The sequence below is a fragment of the Caretta caretta genome, chromosome 5, assembly GCF_965140235.1.
Source record: "Caretta caretta isolate rCarCar2 chromosome 5, rCarCar1.hap1, whole genome shotgun sequence".
NCBI classification, from domain to species: domain Eukaryota; kingdom Metazoa; phylum Chordata; order Testudines; family Cheloniidae; genus Caretta; species Caretta caretta.
Genome location: NC_134210.1, coordinates 19,237,618 through 19,256,586, shown reverse-complemented (window position 1 = coordinate 19,256,586; position 18,969 = coordinate 19,237,618).

Below are 18,969 nucleotides of genomic sequence, written 5' to 3'. Positions count from 1 at the left end.
GAGCCTAAGGCAGAAACTCAAAGGGATGCAGCAAAGTATTGTATTTCAGGTCACATGTGTAAGTAGGAAAAGAGTTTACCTTAATAGGCCATATTTCCAAAGAGGTTTAAAAAAAAGAGTAAGATCTTTTTATATGTAATTATTCAAATATTCATTATTTGTTGGGAACCTAACAAAAAGTCATAGCATTGTGGTAGTGCAGGAAAAGAAAGCGAAACAGACTAAAAATAAAATGAAAGTGACCGATTTCCTCCGATCAGCCAAGTGGAATGCAAAAAGGTAAACAATATTACGTGAAAAATCTTCTTAAACACAAAGGAAGTTTTACATTTATGATTTTCTCTCCTGGCAGCTTATTGTATCCTTTTTTTTCTTTTTTTTTTTTTTGGCATTCTAAAGCAGCTGATGGAAACAAATTTGTCAACACAAAATTTAAGTCACATAACATAAGAGAAATGTAGTCCCCTCATTTGCTTTCCCTTTCTTTGTTGACTTCTTGAAGAACTGATAGGCTACTTTCTTTTAGACTAAGTCCCTGGAATAGTACTAATAAGTCTCTTCTCTCTATTTCTGTTATATCCCCATGTTAGAGCAATCCCAGGTCACAGGGCACTACTCACCTTGTTACAAGGTCTGCAACAGTTAATTGCCTCCTCTGACAGGGTCCAGTGCAGTGGTGCTTTAACCCTAAGGTATCCTCAAGTTTCACCCTTTCCAGCATATTAACGTCCAACAATAAAAGAAAGGTACAAATAGGTCTGATTTTCAAACCCTGAGAAGCGCAAGGCCACTTGAAAAAAAAAAGCACATGTTGACTTCTGCACCTAATTGATACATACAGTTAATAGCTTTTGCTGCTACAAATGGCCATTAGGCATTTATCTAGGCCTTTGCATGTGCATACCAAATATGTATGTGCAATCTCAGTAACTGCAAGTGCAAATCCAGGCACCAGTCCAGCAACATACTTAATGTTAAGCACACGGTTAAGTGCTTTTTTGGATCTGTACGTAAATGCGCAGTTGCCCAGATCCCTGGGTTTCTCAGATTTTTTTGATAATGTCTCTCTCTACAAGATTTGACAATACTCATAACCATCCTCAGCTGAAAGGAAAAATTATATTCAGTTCCAGCTTAGAATAGTTGACATAGGTACAAAGAACTAAAGTGCATGAACGCAGCTGCATTATAGGCTTCTGCTCCACGCCAGCTCAGGCAAGTCTCTTGGTACAGTACTAACTCTAGCGTTAGGGAAGTGGGAGAGAAAATAAACTATTAGGCATCTATTTCTGTGGTGAAGCACAGTTATAAAGCTTTTGATGCTGATTGCCATCATGGCACTCTAAGCAAAGAGACTGGAGAATCACCTGCATTTTGTTACCATTTAAACAGAATGCCACATAAATAAAACAGACAAGGTGGGTGAGGTTATTTTTTTATTGGACCAACTTCTGTTCATGAGAGAGACAAGCTTTCAAGCTATTACCTCCCCCACGTTGTCTCTTTAATATGCTAGGGCCCACACAGCTACAGCGACACGGCATACATAAATATAACACACATGCATAGCTAGCTCTGAAGTGGTTATGGAATTTATAGGAACTTCTCTTGTAAATGTTCTCCCTTTCAGTCAGCATCTTGGCAAAGGGCTACATCAATTTACATTACTGATATTCCTTGACTCGGCACTTTGTTCTACTGTTGAACAAAATTCACCACTTGGGTATTCTTCCCCCGTCCAGATCTTAATTATTCCTGCTTCCTCTCCACGCAGTACATTTTTTCTCTGTATCACTTGAAAAAAAATCTTTTTATGAGGGAGTTTCTACAGTATGTCTGCTGTAATGAAAAACAATGTAGATGGCATGAGATCAGCACACCTGAAAGAGAAATTAAATTATTGTTTCAGAGTAACAGCCGTGTTAGTCTGTATTCGCAAAAAGAAAAGGAGTACTTGTGGCACCTTAGAGACTAACCAATTTATTTGAGCATAAGCTTTCATGAGCTACAGCTCACTTCATCAGATGCATACTGTGGAAACTGCAGAAGACATTATATACACAGAGACCATGAAACAATACCTCCTCCCACCCCACTCTCCTGCTGGTAATAGCTTATCTAAAGTGATCACTCTCCTTACAATGTATATGATAATCAAGTTGGGCCATTTCCAGCACAAATCCAGGTTTTCTCACCCTCCGCCCCCCCCCCCCCCCCCACACACACACAAACTCACTCTCCTGCTGGTAATAGCCCATCCAAAGTGACCACTCTCTTTACAATGTGTATGATAATCAAGGTGGGCCATTTCCAGCACAAATCCAGGTTTTCTCACCCCCCCCCCCTTTTTCCAAAAACCACACACACAAACTCACTCTCCTGCTGGTAATAGCTTATCCAGAGTTGGATAAGCTATTACCAGCAGGAGAGTGAGTTTGTGTGTGCAGGAGAGTGAGTCTGTGTGTGTGGTTTTTGGAGGGGGGGGTGAGAAAACCTGGATTTGTGCTGGAAATGGCCCACCTTGATTATCATACACATTGTAAAGAGAGTGGTCACTTTGGATGGGCTATTACCAGCAGGAGAGTGGGGTAGGAGGAGGTATTGTTTCATGGTCTCTGTGTATATAACGTCTTCTGCAGTTTCCACAGTATGCATCCGATGAAGTGAGCTGTAGCTCACGAAAGCTTATGCTCAAATAAATTGGTTAGTCTCTAAGGTGCCACAAATACTCCTTAAATTATTGTTAGTGACTTGAGGCTTGCTGTGGACTGAGCAAATATCTCCTGCATGTTAGCACTAAGCAAAAAGAGATATGGCTTTATGAACATCTGGCTGAATTTAGCAACAGCATAACACTAGCCATGAAACACTTATAATGTAATGTGGAGAAAGGAATTTCTCACTAGATTCAATACCACATAAAGCAAAAATTAGCCTGAAGGCACATGTGGTTGCATAGAACAAACTGTCCTCCATCAGGAGGAAAACACACACACATAAAATGAATGAGATATAATGGGGATGTTTCTCCATTCACAAAGAGCAAAACAAGTCCCTTTAGTCTAGGTCACTATTATTTTACATTAACAAAGGATGAACAAATGAAAATTCTCCATGCGCAAACTGAGGGTGAAATCCTGTCCCCATTGTAGTCAAAGGTAAAATTCCCATTATGACGTCAGTATGTCTCTTCTTCTGTTAAATCTTCATCTTTAATCCAGTTATGGTCCTGTTCCACAGCCAGCAGAGTTCTTACTCTTAAAAATGTAATCCATAGAAAACCAACTACAGCTATCTACTGAAATCAATTAAACAAAATCTCGACTGCATTTTTATATATCATGTTTCATAGACACCTGCGGCTAAGGTATCTAAGTGTCAATATTATGTTTTATCACTAGGTTTTTATACTTCATTCTGAAACAAGATCTTAAAGGGACACTGCTTAAAAAAACATAGATTTTGGGAAATTCCTATAGAACTTAAAGGAGAAGAATAGTTGTTCTATAGGACTTTTAGATCATCTTATAGAATTTAAGAATGGTATCTTTTCTGTAGAACTCCATAAGACTTCAGTATAATGTTGATAGAACATTATACATCTGTACAACCTTATTGGTGTAATACCTATTAAATTCTAGAAGACTTTTCCATAGTGGATGTATTGAAAAGAAGCAAAAACATTTCTTAAAGATTAATGCTGATACGTTTTAAAATTCAATGTTGCTAGTTTATTTATTAGATTTCTCTGATGGGATACAAACAAATAAAGACCCTTTAATCTGGACCAGATGATGCATTTTCATATGTGCACATTTTCTTAACAACAACATATTTCTGGATCTAAATTTGACTGACATGTTTGTGAAAAGTTCCTGGATAGCTAACAATTGTATTATAGTCCGATGAATAGACTACCCACAGCTAATCCAACCATCCACTAAGTGTCACTAAATAACCGTAAGACATGGATTTTAGAGTTGGGAAGACATACCAGATGTCTTTATTTGAAAAGGTGATAGCTGAAGATAGGTATAGCAATTGTCAGAAAGTGACAGGGGGAGATGGGAAGCACTGTAAAGTACTTGACAAATGATTCATCCAAAAATTACCATTCTCTGGTTATTAGCAACCTATCCCTGTCATGAGCATTCCAATGATAAGATGGCGGCCGCACAGCACATGTGTGTGAAATGTGTGCGACAAGACAGTGGATATCTGAGGTGAAAACTGAAATGGGCCAGGATGGGGTCCCTAGCCTCTGTTTGCCAGAAGCTGTGAACAGGTGACAGGATGGATCACTTGACGATTAGCTGCTCTGTTCATTTGTTCTGCAGCACCTGGCATTGCCCACTGTCAGAAGACAGGATACTGGGCTAGGTGGACCTTTGGTCTGACCCAGTATGGCCATTCTTATGTTCTTGAGCTCACACAATACTACATTTGCTACTAAATATAATCCAGTTGATGTATTTAACAAATATTGTTACACTAAAAATTGACACTTGATAAGCTATTAATTACTATAGTTTCTGAAGGAGAGATGAAGAACATTTGTTTCCATTTTTAAATAATCACAGCTCTTGCCCCCCAATTAATAATGGATCAGTTACACAAAGTTAGAAATGATTTTTTCACTGAGGACTTAAATGCTCATGTCTTTGGAAATCTGCATAATTTAAAATCCACATTGTGCATTTGAGATTCCTGCAGCATGGGCTAGGTCACTTTTGTGGCTGTCGGAAGCCAAATATCAGTGGCCTCCCTATGTCTTCACACAGTGCTTAACATTATATTTTCAAAGAGAACGGTGGGATTTTAGCCATGATACTACTCATGATTCAATGAGCTGGATCATTCCTTGGCAGTGAGCTCTGAGGGAGGAAATCTGAGGATCCCGTTGTATCCTTCCTCCCAAATAATTCCTTTTGGAGGGTGCATTTTTCCTTCAGAAAAGGCCATGCAGGCTGACCGGGAAATCCAAGAGTCCTCAAGAATCCCAAGAAACACAGGATCATCCATACAGATGAGTTCTGTCTCAGCAGATGCCCTGTCCCCTGGTAGATCTCAACTCCCTGATTACAATTGCCTCCAGGAGTCCTTGTGAGAAGGGAGGTAGTGCTTTGCAGAAGTGATAATATAGCTCCAGGTTTTATCATATTTTTCCTTGAAATGCATGTGGGACCAGATGAAGGATGATGTGCATATCCCCTAGGAGCTTAAGCACTGAAACCTTTGGGTGGGCTAGAGTTTACTTTACTGCCCCTCTCCTAATACTTCAGCACTAGTCCTATAGAACGGCAGACAGAGAGCCAGAATTCAGTCATTGAGGATTTTCAGCATGTATTCCACAGGGTCAAAAAAGAACAAAAGGAATTAATTGAATTCTTACGTACCAACTTTGTAAAGTTTTATAATGATAAAGAAACAATACTACTAGCTTCCTAATCCACGCATATTATCTTCACAGTTATACGTAAGTCTAAATGAATTAGATCTAAATAGGTCAGTCCCCACCAGGGCAGGCTCTACCGTTTTTGCCGCCCCAAGCAGGATGTCTGAAGACAGAAGCTGCTGTCGAATTGCCTCCGCGGTAGCCAGAAGAGTAAAGCTGCCGCCGATTTGCCGCCAGTCTCTTCCCAGACTGTCTCACTCCAAGATGGCATGCTGCCCTACAGAGCCCCATAGTCTGAAAACAGGACCAGAAAAACCCCTCTTAAAGTGATAGTTTGCAACTCCAACATAGTGCTCAATATGCCACAACCTACTGTTGCTAACTACTGGTGTCTGGATGGATTCTGAAGTGCTAGTATTAGCAATATGATTTCCTGGCTTCTCTCAAACCAAAGGCAAAGGGTACCTTGCAGTGCTGCAGCTGTGAATAAAACACTTCCTTGTTTGTCCCAGGTAATGAGGGCTAATAGATCTCCTTACTGTTGGACATTGATTGCTATGTGCTTTCCCAAGGGAGGCTAACAAACAACTCCCTTGAAAACATGTGGCTAAAAAGGATTTTTGGCAGTACATTTTTTTTACACTTTTAAGAACATCATAAAGAAAGAACTAACCAGAATTATCACCCAAAACTGAAACTTTTCCCTAAAGTCGAGATAAAGAGCAAAACTCTCTTCTAAGTTGACAAAGGTAATCCATTGTTTCACTGGGATGACAGAATGTGTCACTTGTTTCTGGAACTGAATTTTGACTGCTTGATATGCACCATTGACAATCACACAATGCAGCAACAGGTGCAACACCTTTGATAAAATAAAATTGCTCAAATAAATTGCTAACGGCTGCTTAAAATCGTCTGCATTCGTATTTCTTCCATTTTAATTATACTTTCTAAAAATAAATTATAGAGGTCCAAAGGACAGTAAGTCATTGAAACACAGAGGTTATATTGTTTTATTTTTGAATGCAGGGTTTTTTTGTACATAATTCGACATTTGTAAGTTCAACTTCCATAATAAAGAGATTGAAGTACAGTACTTGTATGAGGTGAATTGAAAAATACAATTTTTTTTGTTTTTTACAGTGCAAATATTTGTAATAAAAATAAATGTAAAGTGAGCACTGTACACTTTGTATTCTGTATTGTAATTGAAATTAATCTATATGAAAATGTAGTAAATATCTACAAATATTTAAAATAAATGGTGTTCTATTGTTGTTTAACAGCGCAATTAATTTTTTTAAATACTTGACAGACCTACAAAGAATGTTTAACTTTAAATGGGTTATCAAAGCAAAACCAGCACTTCTCTTAGTGAGACCAAGAAAATATGTTTGCAGTTTCTAGGCCGAGCCATTTTGGAGGTATGATGAATCTTAAAATGCATTAGTCTGTTTTTTAAAAAGTTAACTGTAACTAAACTCTGAAAGCACCATAACTTGAAAGATCTTTGGCTACATCTGCACTGGGGCTGGGGCATAATTTCCACCTCAAGTCATCATATTTGTGTAAGCTCTCATCAAGCTAGTGCCTTAAAAACAATAGTATAGTCTCGGTAGCACAGGTAACAGTGAGTGGCAGCATGGGTTAAGTGCCCCAAGTACCTACCCACAGGGTCCAGGATGGTCTGTGCTCAGCACGGCTAGCCCCTGCTGCCATTTGCAGCAGCCCACGCAAATAGAGGCTGTCCTACTATTTTTCACAGGCAAGCTTGGTGAGAGCTAGCACTAATATGCCTACCTGAACTGGGAATCACATCCCACGGCTCCAAGTGTACACATATCCTCTCTTTGATTTTTATCAGACTTCACAGGAAAAAACCTCTCTGTATAATTAGTGCATATAATAGGATGGGGGGATGTCTGATGGTGTTGGTGGAAATAGCTCTTCTGTAGCCTAATCCTGAGATGTGCTGAACTGCCATAACTCCTGTTGCTTTTTGCTGAGAATTGTGGGAAAGAAACAACTTTCAGGATCGGGCCCCCTCTTTCTTTCTTTGCACGTTTTCTTTCTGACTCTTCAAAGACAGGAAGACCTAATAACTGAAAACAATTTGTTCAGGTCCAAAGCTAGTAAAGGTCATTATTTGCCTTTGATGTCTTCTCCTGCTCCTTATGCTCCCTTGTTAGTGACTTGAAGGGATTTTATTTATAATAGAACTCCTTTTTACTACAATGTTGAATCCTTAAATTACATGGTTCCCAGAGGGTTGGTATAATTGCGTGACAGTATGTGAGACTATAAAAGGACTGTGAAGAAAGGCTGACAAACTATGACATAATTGCAGGTATCATCCTGGAATCACATTACAGTGTGCACACATAGTAACCACTATGATTAAGATTGAAAAACAGTTTTGCTTACACCCATTATCATCACATGCGTCCCAAACCTTTCACCTTTTTGGTATTAAGTTTTCTATACATTGGCTCAGATTAAGCCCTCGATTTTTAAGTGGAATTCTCACTGGTTTCAATAGGGAGTTCTGCTTAAACACTGACCACACAATAAGGTTGGCCTTTTTTTTTTTTAATTTGAGCAAACTCTCTTCAACTGCTTTTGAGTTATGAGAGGGTGGAAAATATATACACTTTTTCTCAGCACGCTGCTTTGATGCTGCCATTAGTCAAAGCTGACTGACGTTTGAAACTTGACATGGACATAGAGGTCACTGAGGACTAGTGCAGTTGTTTATCTTGAAAGAACTGGAGTAGCTTTACATAAAATATAACCGTTTGCAAACTGTATAGTGAGCATGAACAAAAGGAAGTTTTGTTGTCTGCCTAGGTGACAGATTGACATACCATAAATGTGTAACCAGTAATTAATGGACCCATTCCTGCTCCTATCACAGTTCATGGGAAAATTCCCAGCGGCTTCAATGGTGCTGGATCAGGCCCAGGAACAAATTTGTCACATTAAGGACCTTTTGAGTTCTGTTGACAACGAGCCTGATCTTGTAAAAATGCACTACCCATGAAGAGCTGAGTCCTCAACCCCAGCTGCTGGGTCTCTATACAAGGTAAAACGATCTTGAATGGTGGGAATGCAGCAACAAGCAAATTCTAACTTTTTTTCTTTTTTCTTGGTTTTTTTTGTGTGTGGGGGGGGGTAAAGGGACTAAAAATGAAAGTTTTCACCATGGTTGAAATTACAGAGAGGGTGTTTCCACAAACTTCTGAAATACTGAGAAAACCTTCATGAATTCCACAAAGTTGCTAGTACTCTTCATGCACTAGGAACCATTGCTGATAGCACAATGCACTTTTGGAAAGGAGCTACCTTCTTATAAGTTTCAGAGTAGCAGCCGTGTTAGTCTGTATTCGCAAAAAGAAAAGGAGTACTTGTGGCACCTTAGAGACTAACCAATTTATTTGAGCATAAGCTTTCGTGAGCAGTATGCATCCGATGAAGTGAGCTGTAGCTCACAAAAGCTTATGCTCAAATAAATTGGTTAGTCTCTAAGGTGCCACAGGTACTCCTTTTCTTCTTATAAGTGTTGTCTATTGAGAAAAGAAGTTAAGTGAAAGTCCGTTCCACCAGTCTCTAGTAGTTAAAATGTTCAAAAGTGAATTCTAAAGCACTTTGAGGCACCCATTCATCTGATTGAAGTGAGCTGTAGCTCACGAAAGCTTATGCTCAAATAAATTGGTTAGTCTCTAAGGTGCCACAAGTACTCCTTTTCTTTTTAGATCATTTTAGTGGCTGTGATTTTCTATAAACATTTGATTGTTCCCAATTGTTTGTGGATCAGTCATGGGAGGTAATATATTCTTGTTATTTTCTATGGCTTTTTGCAGGCTTGACTCCTTTCTTCAGGCTGTTTCAACCTAATTCCTTTATTGAAGATTTTACAGACAAGACTGATCTGTTAATTTCATTGATGTTTGATGCCACCTGCTGGAGGAAATCCTGTAAGGTAGTCTGATTCCAAGGAATCTAATCAATGCTCTCTTTGATTTCAGCCTGCCTGTTGGCTGCTCCTGCTAAATTCTTTCCAGGTGAGTTTCTGCAGTTCCTCATAACTCAGTTTCTCAGTTCCTCATGGACTTTTGTTGAGAAATGTATGAAAATGCTCATTTTTCCACCTTTCTTATGCAGAATACTTAAATATCAATTTTAATTTTAAATGGCACATAGTCTAATATTCTTATGAGTTTGTAGAGTTTATTTTCTTTTTCTTTAACAAGGCTCAAGGGCATTCATAGAATCATAGAATCATAGAATATAAGGGTTGGAAGGGACCCCAGAAGGTCATCTAGTCCAACCCCCTGCTCGAAGCAGGACCAATTCCCAGTTAAATCATCCCAGCCAGGGCTTTGTCAAGCCTGACCTTAAAAACCTCTAAGGAAGGAGATTCTACCACCTCCCTAGGTAACGCATTCCAGTGTTTCACCACCCTCTTAGTGAAAAAGTTTTTCCTAATATCCAATCTAAACCTCCCCCACTGCAGCTTGAGACCATTACTCCTCGTTCTGTCATCTGATACCATTGAGAACAGTCTAGAGCCATCCTCTTTGGAACCCCCTTTCAGGTAGTTGAAAGCAGCTATCAAATCCCCTCTCATTCTTCTCTTCTGCAGGCTAAACAATCCCAGCTCCCTCAGCCTCTCCTCATAAGTCATGTGTTCCAGACCCCTAATCATTTTTGTTGCCCTTCGCTGGACTCTCTCCAATTTATCCACATCCTTCTTGAAGTGTGGGGCCCAAAACTGGACACAGTACTCCAGATGAGGCCTCACCAATGTCGAATAGAGGGGAACGATCACGTCCCTCGATCTGCTCGCTATGCCCCTACTTATACATCCCAAAATGCCATTGGCCTTCTTGGCAACAAGGGCACACTGCTGACTCATATCCAGCTTCTCGTCCACTGTCACCCCTAGGTCCTTTTCCGCAGAACTGCTGCCTAGACATTCGGTCCCTAGTCTGTAGCTGTGCATTGGGTTCTTCCGTCCTAAGTGCAGGACCCTGCACTTATCCTTATTGAACCTCATCAGATTTCTTTTGGCCCAATCCTCCAATTTGTCTAGGTCCTTCTGTATCCTATCCCTCCCCTCCAGCGTATCTACCACTCCTCCCAGTTTAGTATCATCCGCAAATTTGCTGAGAGTGCAATCCACACCATCCTCCAGATCATTTATAAAGATATTGAACAAAACCGGCCCCAGGACTGACCCTTGGGGCACTCCACTTGATACCGGCTGCCAACTAGACATGGAGCCATTGATCACTACCCGTTGAGCCCGACAATCTAGCCAGCTTTCTACCCGCCTTGTAGTGCATTCATCCAGCCCATACTTCCTTAACTTGCTGACAAGAATACTGTGGGAGACCGTGTCAAAAGCTTTGCTAAAATCAAGAAACAATACATCCACTGCTTTCCCTTCATCTACAGAACCAGTAATCTCATCATAGAAGGCGATTAGATTAGTCAGGCATGACCTTCCCTTGGTGAATCCATGCTGGCTGTTCCTGATCACTTTCCTCTCATGCAAGTGCTTCAGGATTGATTCTTTGAGGACCTGCTCCATGATTTTTCCAGGGACTGAAGTGAGGCTGAGTGGCCTGTAGTTCCCAGGATCCTCCTTCTTCCCTTTTTTAAAGATTGGCACTACATTAGCCTTTTTCCAGTCATCCGGGACTTCCCCGGTTCGCCACGAGTTTTCAAAGATAATGGCCAATGGCTCTGCAATCACAGCCGCCAGTTCCTTCAGCACTCTCGGATGCAACTCGTCCGGCCCCATGGACTTGTGCACGTCCAGCTTTTCTAAATAGTCCCTAACCACCTCTATCTCCACAGAGGGCTGGCCATCTCTTCCCCATTTTGTGATGCCCAGCGTAGCAGTCTGGGAGCTGACCTTGTTAGTGAAAACAGAGGCAAAAAAAGCATTGAGTACATTAGCTTTTTCCACATCCTCTGTCACTAGTTTGCCTCCCTCATTCAGTAAGGGGCCCACACATTCCTTGGCTTTCTTCTTGTTGCCAACATACCTGAAGAAACCCTTCTTGTTACTCTTGACATCTCTGGCTAGCTGCAGCTCCAGGTGCGATTTGGCCCTCCTGATAACATTCCTACATGCCCGAGCAATATTTTTATACTCTTCCCTGGTCATATGTCCAACCTTCCACTTCTTGTAAGCTTCTTTTTTATGTTTAAGAGCCGCTAAGATTTCACCATTAAGCCAAGCTGGTCGCCTGCCATATTTACTATTCTTTTGACACATGGGGATGGTTTGTCCCTGTAACCTCAACAGGGATTCCTTGAAATACAGCCAGCTCTCCTGGACTCCTTTCCCCTTCAAGTTAGTCCCCCAGGGGATCCTGGCCATCCGTTCCCTGAGGGAGTCGAAGTCTGCTTTCCTGAAGTCCAGGGTCCGTATCGTGCTGCTTACCTTTCTTCCCTGTGTCAGGATCCTGAACTCAACCAACTCATGGTCACTGCCTCCCAGATTCCCATCCACTTTTGCTTCCCCCACTAATTCTACCCGGTTTGTGAGCAGCAGGTCAAGAAAAGCTCCCCCCCTAGTTGGCTCCTCTAGCACTTGCGCCAGGAAATTGTCCCCTACGCTTTCCAAAAACTTCCTGGATTGTCTATGCACCGCTGTATTGCTCTCCCAGCAGATATCAGGAAAATTAAAGTCACCCATGAGAATCAGGGCATGCGATCTAGTAGCTTCCGTGAGCTGCCGGAAGAAAGCCTCATCTACCTCATCCCCCTGGTCCGGTGGTCTATAGCAGACTCCCACCACTACATCACTCTTGTTGCACACACTTCTAAACTTAATCCAGAGACACTCAGGTTTTTCTGCAGTTTCGTACCGGAGCTCTGAGCAGTCATACTGCTCCCTTACATACAGTGCTACTCCCCCACCTTTTCTGCCCTGCCTGTCCTTCCTGAACAGTTTATAACCATCCATGACAGTACTCCAGTCATGTGAGTTATCCCACCAAGTCTCTGTTATTCCGATCACGTCATAGTTCTTTGACATCACCAGGACCTCCAGTTCTCCCTGCTTGTTTCCAAGGCTTTGTGCATTTGTATATAAGCACTTGAGATAACCTGTTGATCGCCCCTCATTCCCAGTATGAGGCAGGAGCCCTCCCCTCACAGACATTCCTGCCTGAATTGAATTAATATCTCATGGGCTGTTCTTTTAAATGCCTTAACTCAGAAAAAGGACTTCATCATGTGATTAACTTTAGGCACCTGCTGAAGCCCAGCCCTAATTGAGTAAAGCACGTAGGTGTATAAGTACCATTGAGAATTTCTTTCACTGGGTATAAAGGACTTGTTGACCAGCTCTGTGCTGCCCCCTAGCTGCTTCTATCACTGGGTCTAGGGACTTGTATAGCTGCTCTCTACTCCCTCACCACAGCGTATCTCACTGCTGGACCTGGGGAAATTTCCTTAGCAGTTCTCTTACCCTCTGGGGCAAACTCCAGCCCCTTCCCTTGGGCTTCTTTTGTCACGATGACCTACCCAAGGAAGGAAACTGAGCCACAGACAGACCAAGTGACCTGACTCAAGGAAGGGATCCCCAGCTATGGATTATAAGCAGAGATGGCCACCTTCCTCCAGGCCAGACTTAGGCTCTTAATCTTTGGGAGGGGTAGGACTTAGGTCAAACCTCTCTCACCAGCATCTTCCATTGGCTAGCTTAGGTGGCTAAGTATGCCAACTTTTGTGAATCCTATTTTTAGGCACCCATCTTTCTCCGTGCATTGTATAGCACACATAGGTGCCAAGCTCAGGCTTTATGGATTCCTTTATTGTTCCCATTATTTTCCACATGCCCAAAACCTAGGCATTGTGACACTGAGTGTAGGTTCAGGCTCCCTGCACACATCTCTTTCTTCCCCTCACACTGCTGTAGTTCTAGATCAGAAACAGCTAGAGGTTAGTTGGTTGTTTATTTACAAAGGCCTCACAGTCAAGTCCAAATGATGCTGCCTTTCTAAATGACTGCAGTGAAAACTCTCTTTGTGCCATTACATGGTCAGAGTCTGCTCCCAGAGTTACCATGGGCTTATGGTGACATAACCAAGGGCAGGATTTGTCTCTTTAAAATAAGACATGAGACCATTTGCCTTGGGTGAATTTCACCCCTGTACACAGCCCTATGAGCCACTGGCCTCTTAAGTGGCACATAACATCTGTGTTGGCCCCCTGCCTGAGGGTAAATGTCACCCATTAGGAACAGTATTCCTTTGAATATGTGGCTTGAAACCTTGAACTAATCATACACTGCCAGTAAATCCCATGACACACACACTGAATTAATTTAGTGTTTTAATAAAAACATATCACACTGCTCATTATTGCCTCTACTTACAATTAACTGTAGGTGCTGGGGTCTTTTCTATTTAATATTCTATTAACTTCCTTTTTTAAAAACATATTTTCTGCCATAATTTACATTCAGCACCGGGGGGCATTGCAGACTTTTTCTTTAGCTAAATTTCCTGTTTCCTGTTTCAATCAATATTTTAATGCAATAATTTTCAGAGGAAGTCAAGGGTTGGGCTTATTGTTTCACTGTTTAAAAATATTTCCAATTTCACATTAATTAAATTACTGTAGTACAGGTTTTGGTAATTAAAGCCATAGTACAGAGTGCATTCTCCCATTATTTTAAATGGGAGTTTTGCTTTGGCAGTGTAAAAGGGCCTTAATGTGGGTACACATTACATATATACTCACTTTGACACTCCTCTGCACTACCAGAGTGATATAAAAGGATCTTAGTATAACTCAGATCAGGCAGTAATAGTTTATACACATGGATCGTTGTGGTTTTGAACTGTCATTATCCACAAACAGAATTTTTTTTTATTCTAGTTCCATCACACTGATTGAATTAATAGACACAAAACCAGACCTGTACAAAAGCCTGATCACATATTGTCTCTCTGACATCTCTTTCTGGATGGCTCACCAAAAACTTAAATTGAATAAGACCAAAACTGAGCTCCTTATTTTCCTTACAGAATTTCTTCTCTCTCCCCTTTTCTTATCACTGTTGACAATACCACCATCCTTCATGACGTATAGGCCAAAATCTAGTGGTTATCTTCAACTCTTCCCTCTCCTAAATACTATCAGATCCTCACAGTCTTCAAATCCATGTGCTTCTTCCTATAGAACATCTCAAAGATCTAACCTTTTCTTACTGTCCCAACAGCAAAAGCTATCTTACAAGCCCTTATCTCCCATTTTGATTAAAGCAACTTTCTCCTCTCCTACCTGACCACAACTTGTACAGAACATAGCTCCTACAATTTGCCAAGATCCTCCTCCTAGCCTGTTGACATGACCAAATGACCTACCCTTTTCTTGAATCCCCTCACTAGCTCCCTGTGCTTCACTGCATCAAGCTCAACCTTCTTGTCCTTACATTCTCCATATAACTCTACCCCCTGCCTATTATCTTGCCTCACCTCTTATCAAATAGCTCCAACACAATCCCTCCCACCATCCTTGATGCTCTGTTAATCTGCCTCTTCCACAGCCATCTTCACACCTTCTTCCAGAATGCCCCTACACGCTGTAATGACCTCTCTAAACTGACACACTAGGCCACCACTCTTTAAGTTCACCCAAATACCTCCTTAAAACCAGCTTCTGCCAAGACACCCACAAGAAGTGAGTTAACCAGTATTCTGGATATCATGCAGTCCTTCCCCATCCCTCCAGTGCACCTCAGCCTGCAAAAAACACAATCCAGTCCCTAGTGAGGTGTTTATCAAGAAACTGATCAATGTAATAAGAGCTGGCTGACACCTGTGATATTATCTGTGGCTGTTTGATGAGCTTTTATGGTCCGGAAATCCAGAGCAGTAACTTTTAGCACCACAGCAGGTAAAGTTTGACTTTTTAGTCTAGCTCACCACGTCCCCCTTTCAGCTCTGAACAAAGACAGGGTACAGTCTGCTTAGTTAACTGATACTCAAGGAAAACAAAATCTGACATGAGACTGAAGAGTGAGCATTTCTCTCTCCCTCTCAGCTTCATTGTAGAGCATCTGCCTAGAATCTTCTCCTGCTGCAACTTCTGCTACCAATTTTAAATAATCTGTCAGCATACCTTGACGGTGTGTATCCTGCAAGGGTCGATAGGGAAAAAAGCTTCTCACTGAAATGAAAATCACATTTGCAGGTGTACATAGAGGGACAACCTGTTATGACCTGTTCCAGTTTAAGCCCACAGTAAATGTGTTTTACATGATGAGGATTCATACTGAGCTGACAGATTATTGGTGTGCATGTTATTTGGTCTTGTGCAGCTATTTTGGAACCCAAATACTCTTCATTGACATGCATTGTGGAAGCAGCAAGGAGTCCTGTGGCACCTTATAGACTAACAGACGTATTGGAGCATAAGCTTTCATGGGTGAATACCCACTTCATCAGATGCTTATGCTCCAATACGTCTGTTAGTCTATAAGGTGCCACAGGACTCTTTGCCACTTTTACAGATCCAGACTAACACGGCTACCCTCTGATACTTGACGTGCAGTGTGGAGACACAGGTTTAAAAATTTTAGCCTATGTGAGTAATGCATAATATATGTCTTTAAAAATTAAACTTTTTCTAGTATTACAAGATCAAAAATCCCAAAGCTATGAAGCTAGTAGGCCTCAGGAAAGGGTTGAGGTTTTTGGCCAACAAGGGAATAGTGAACAAAAGCATCATAAGAGCCAATCTGGTTCAAGTGCTTAAAGATCTTCGAATCAAAAGTCTGAAACACAGCATTCGTTAACTATGTTTCAGTGAAAGCTCAGGGCCAGACCCTTAGTTGGTGGTGTAGTAGGAAGACAGCCTGAGACAAGCCCTAGTATCAGAGGCCTGATATGAGGCCTAAGACCTGGGCTAAAGTAATGGTCAAAGCTTTGCTAATATAAAGCAAAGTCAGGCTGTGAAGTAGAGGCAGGTTCTGCTCACAGAATCTGGCACAAACAGGGCTGATATTGCAGAAATACACATTCCTAAGAAGCGCTACGCACAGAACACACACATAAACACATTCCAGAGGGGTGGTACCAGAACACCTCGATACCAACACATTCCCCAAAGATAACAGGAACACACTGACCCATCTTAAAGGTAAGGTTAGGATGACAGCATGATGGATAGAGATGTTTTGATTGAACCAACATGTACAAGGTAATGGGTGGCACCTAGCCATGTTGTTTGTACTGATGTATAAAATGGAGTCTCAAAGGGAGTGTCTTTGGCCAGTCGAGGGGTGAATGGAAAATTCCACCATTCCATGAACTGCATCCATTGTCATGGGCATACATGTCTTAATATCTCCGTAGAGTCTGGCAGGTGCTATTACCATGCTTTGTCAACAATAAACCTGGCCGGGTGCCTTCGTACCTTAACAGATCTTGTAGTTATTGAGTGGTTCACTCGAGGTCTGCTGTGCCAGCTGTCTGTGCAGAGCTGCAATGGCACACAGAGAGAATACACACACACACAGCCATACATTTGGCTAGTGTAAATAGGGACAGTTCCATTTTACTTCAGTGCTAAGAACACAGAAAGCTGCTGTAAAGCCCTTTGCACACAGGAATCTTTAGGTAGCAATGTAGCTCGCTCTACTCTGCTTGTTTCTGGTTCCCCTCAGCCACCTCCCCCGCCCCATCTGATTTCCATTCTATCAGTGGAGGGAGAGGGTACATTAGGGACTCCAGTGTCTTGGGATCATTTTTCTGTCCAAGGTAAGAATATTCTTTTTGTGGTATGTGAGCATGATGCAGTACTTGTCCAGGTCAAACATGTAACATTGTACTGAGGGGATGAGTAGGAGTGGTATTACTTCTGCAACTCACAAGCAAGGATTTTTCCATGTAGGGGATATTTTCAGGCAAGAACTAAGATTGTGTGATGACAAGACAGGGGACTAGTTGTATCTCCAACAGTGTCTGCCCAAAGCTGAATTTTTCTTTGAAAAGTCTGAGCTTAAAAAAGTTTTATTTAGAATCATAGAATATTAGGGTTGGAAGAGACCTCAGGATGTCATCTAGTCCAACCCCCTGCTCAAAGCAGAATCAACACCAATTAAATCATCCCAACCAGGGCTTTGTCAAGCCAGGCCTTAAAAACCCCTAAGGATGGAGATTCCACCACTTCCCTAGGTAACCCATTCCAGTGCTTCACCACCCTCCTAGTGAAATAGTGTTTCTTAATACCCAACCTAGACCTCCCCCACTGCAACTTGAGACCATTACTCCTTGTTCTGTCATCTGCCACCACTGAGAACAGCCGAGCTCCATCCTCTTTGGAACCCCCCTTCAGGTAGTTGAAGGCTGCTGTCAAATCCCCCCTCACTCTTCTCTTCTGCAGACTAAATAACCTCAGTTCCCTCTTTAAAAAAAATACAAGGAGAATAGAAAAAAATACTCTTCCTCTTGTAAATATTTGCGTAATATTTTTTTAAACTGCTCTGTAGCTGAAACAGCTAGGAATAAAAGTAGAAATTTGGTTTGGAAATAGTCCTCACTAAGCAGAAGTGCCTTTAAGTGTTGTCATGAAATTTGATTTGATTTGGCCTAATTAGAATGCTTTGAAAAATCACAATACCATTTCATTTTTATATAGGCCTAGGGACAGCACACTGATGACACAATTCAAACAAGAATACCTTCATGATTTGTAAAAGACATGAAAACAGCCATTAATTTTTTATTTCAACATGTGTGCAGTTTAGATGATACAAAGCCAAAACTGAAGATGCCTGTAATTATGAAATTGCTCCATTATCTTTCTGGCTACCAAAGCTAAGCTGACTGGTCTATAATTCCCTGGGTTGTCCGTATTCCCCTTTTTATAGATGTAACCCATGCCTGCTCAATGTGGCACTCTGTCTCCCTCTAGTAGTGGGCCGGCCAGCTAGAGATTGATCAGCATGCTACAGATTTGGCTAAGGGAGATGTGTCTTTTAGCTCAGGCAGTGGAGGCTCATGCATTAAGCTCAAGAGGTCCCAGGTTTGATCCTGTTGCTGATGCCCCTGTGTGGGTCAGCATTACATAGTTCTCAAAGATAATTTTTAATGACTCAGATCTCTTCAGCCAGTTCCTTAAGTAGTCGAGGATGTGTTTTGTCAGGCCCTGCCACCTTGAAGACATCTACCTTGTCTAAGTAGTTCATAACTTCTTTCCCTGATTTAGCCTTGGCTCCTACCATTATGCTGATGTTCACTGTGTTAGTTGTCTGATCACTGCTAACCTTTTGGTGAAAACTGAAACAGAAAAAGCATTTAACACTTTGGTCATTGCTGTATTTCCTATTACTGTCTTTCCTTCCTCACTGAGTAACGGGCCTACCTTGGTCTTCTTCCTGCTTTTAATGTATTGTAAAGTGTTTTCTTGTTTCCCTTTATATTACTAGCTAGTTTAATCTTGTTTTGTGCCTTGGTCTTTCTAATTTTGTCCCTACATGCTTGTGTTTTCTTTTTAATATTTATCCTTTGTAACTTTACCTAGTTTCTGCTTCTTGCATGACTCTT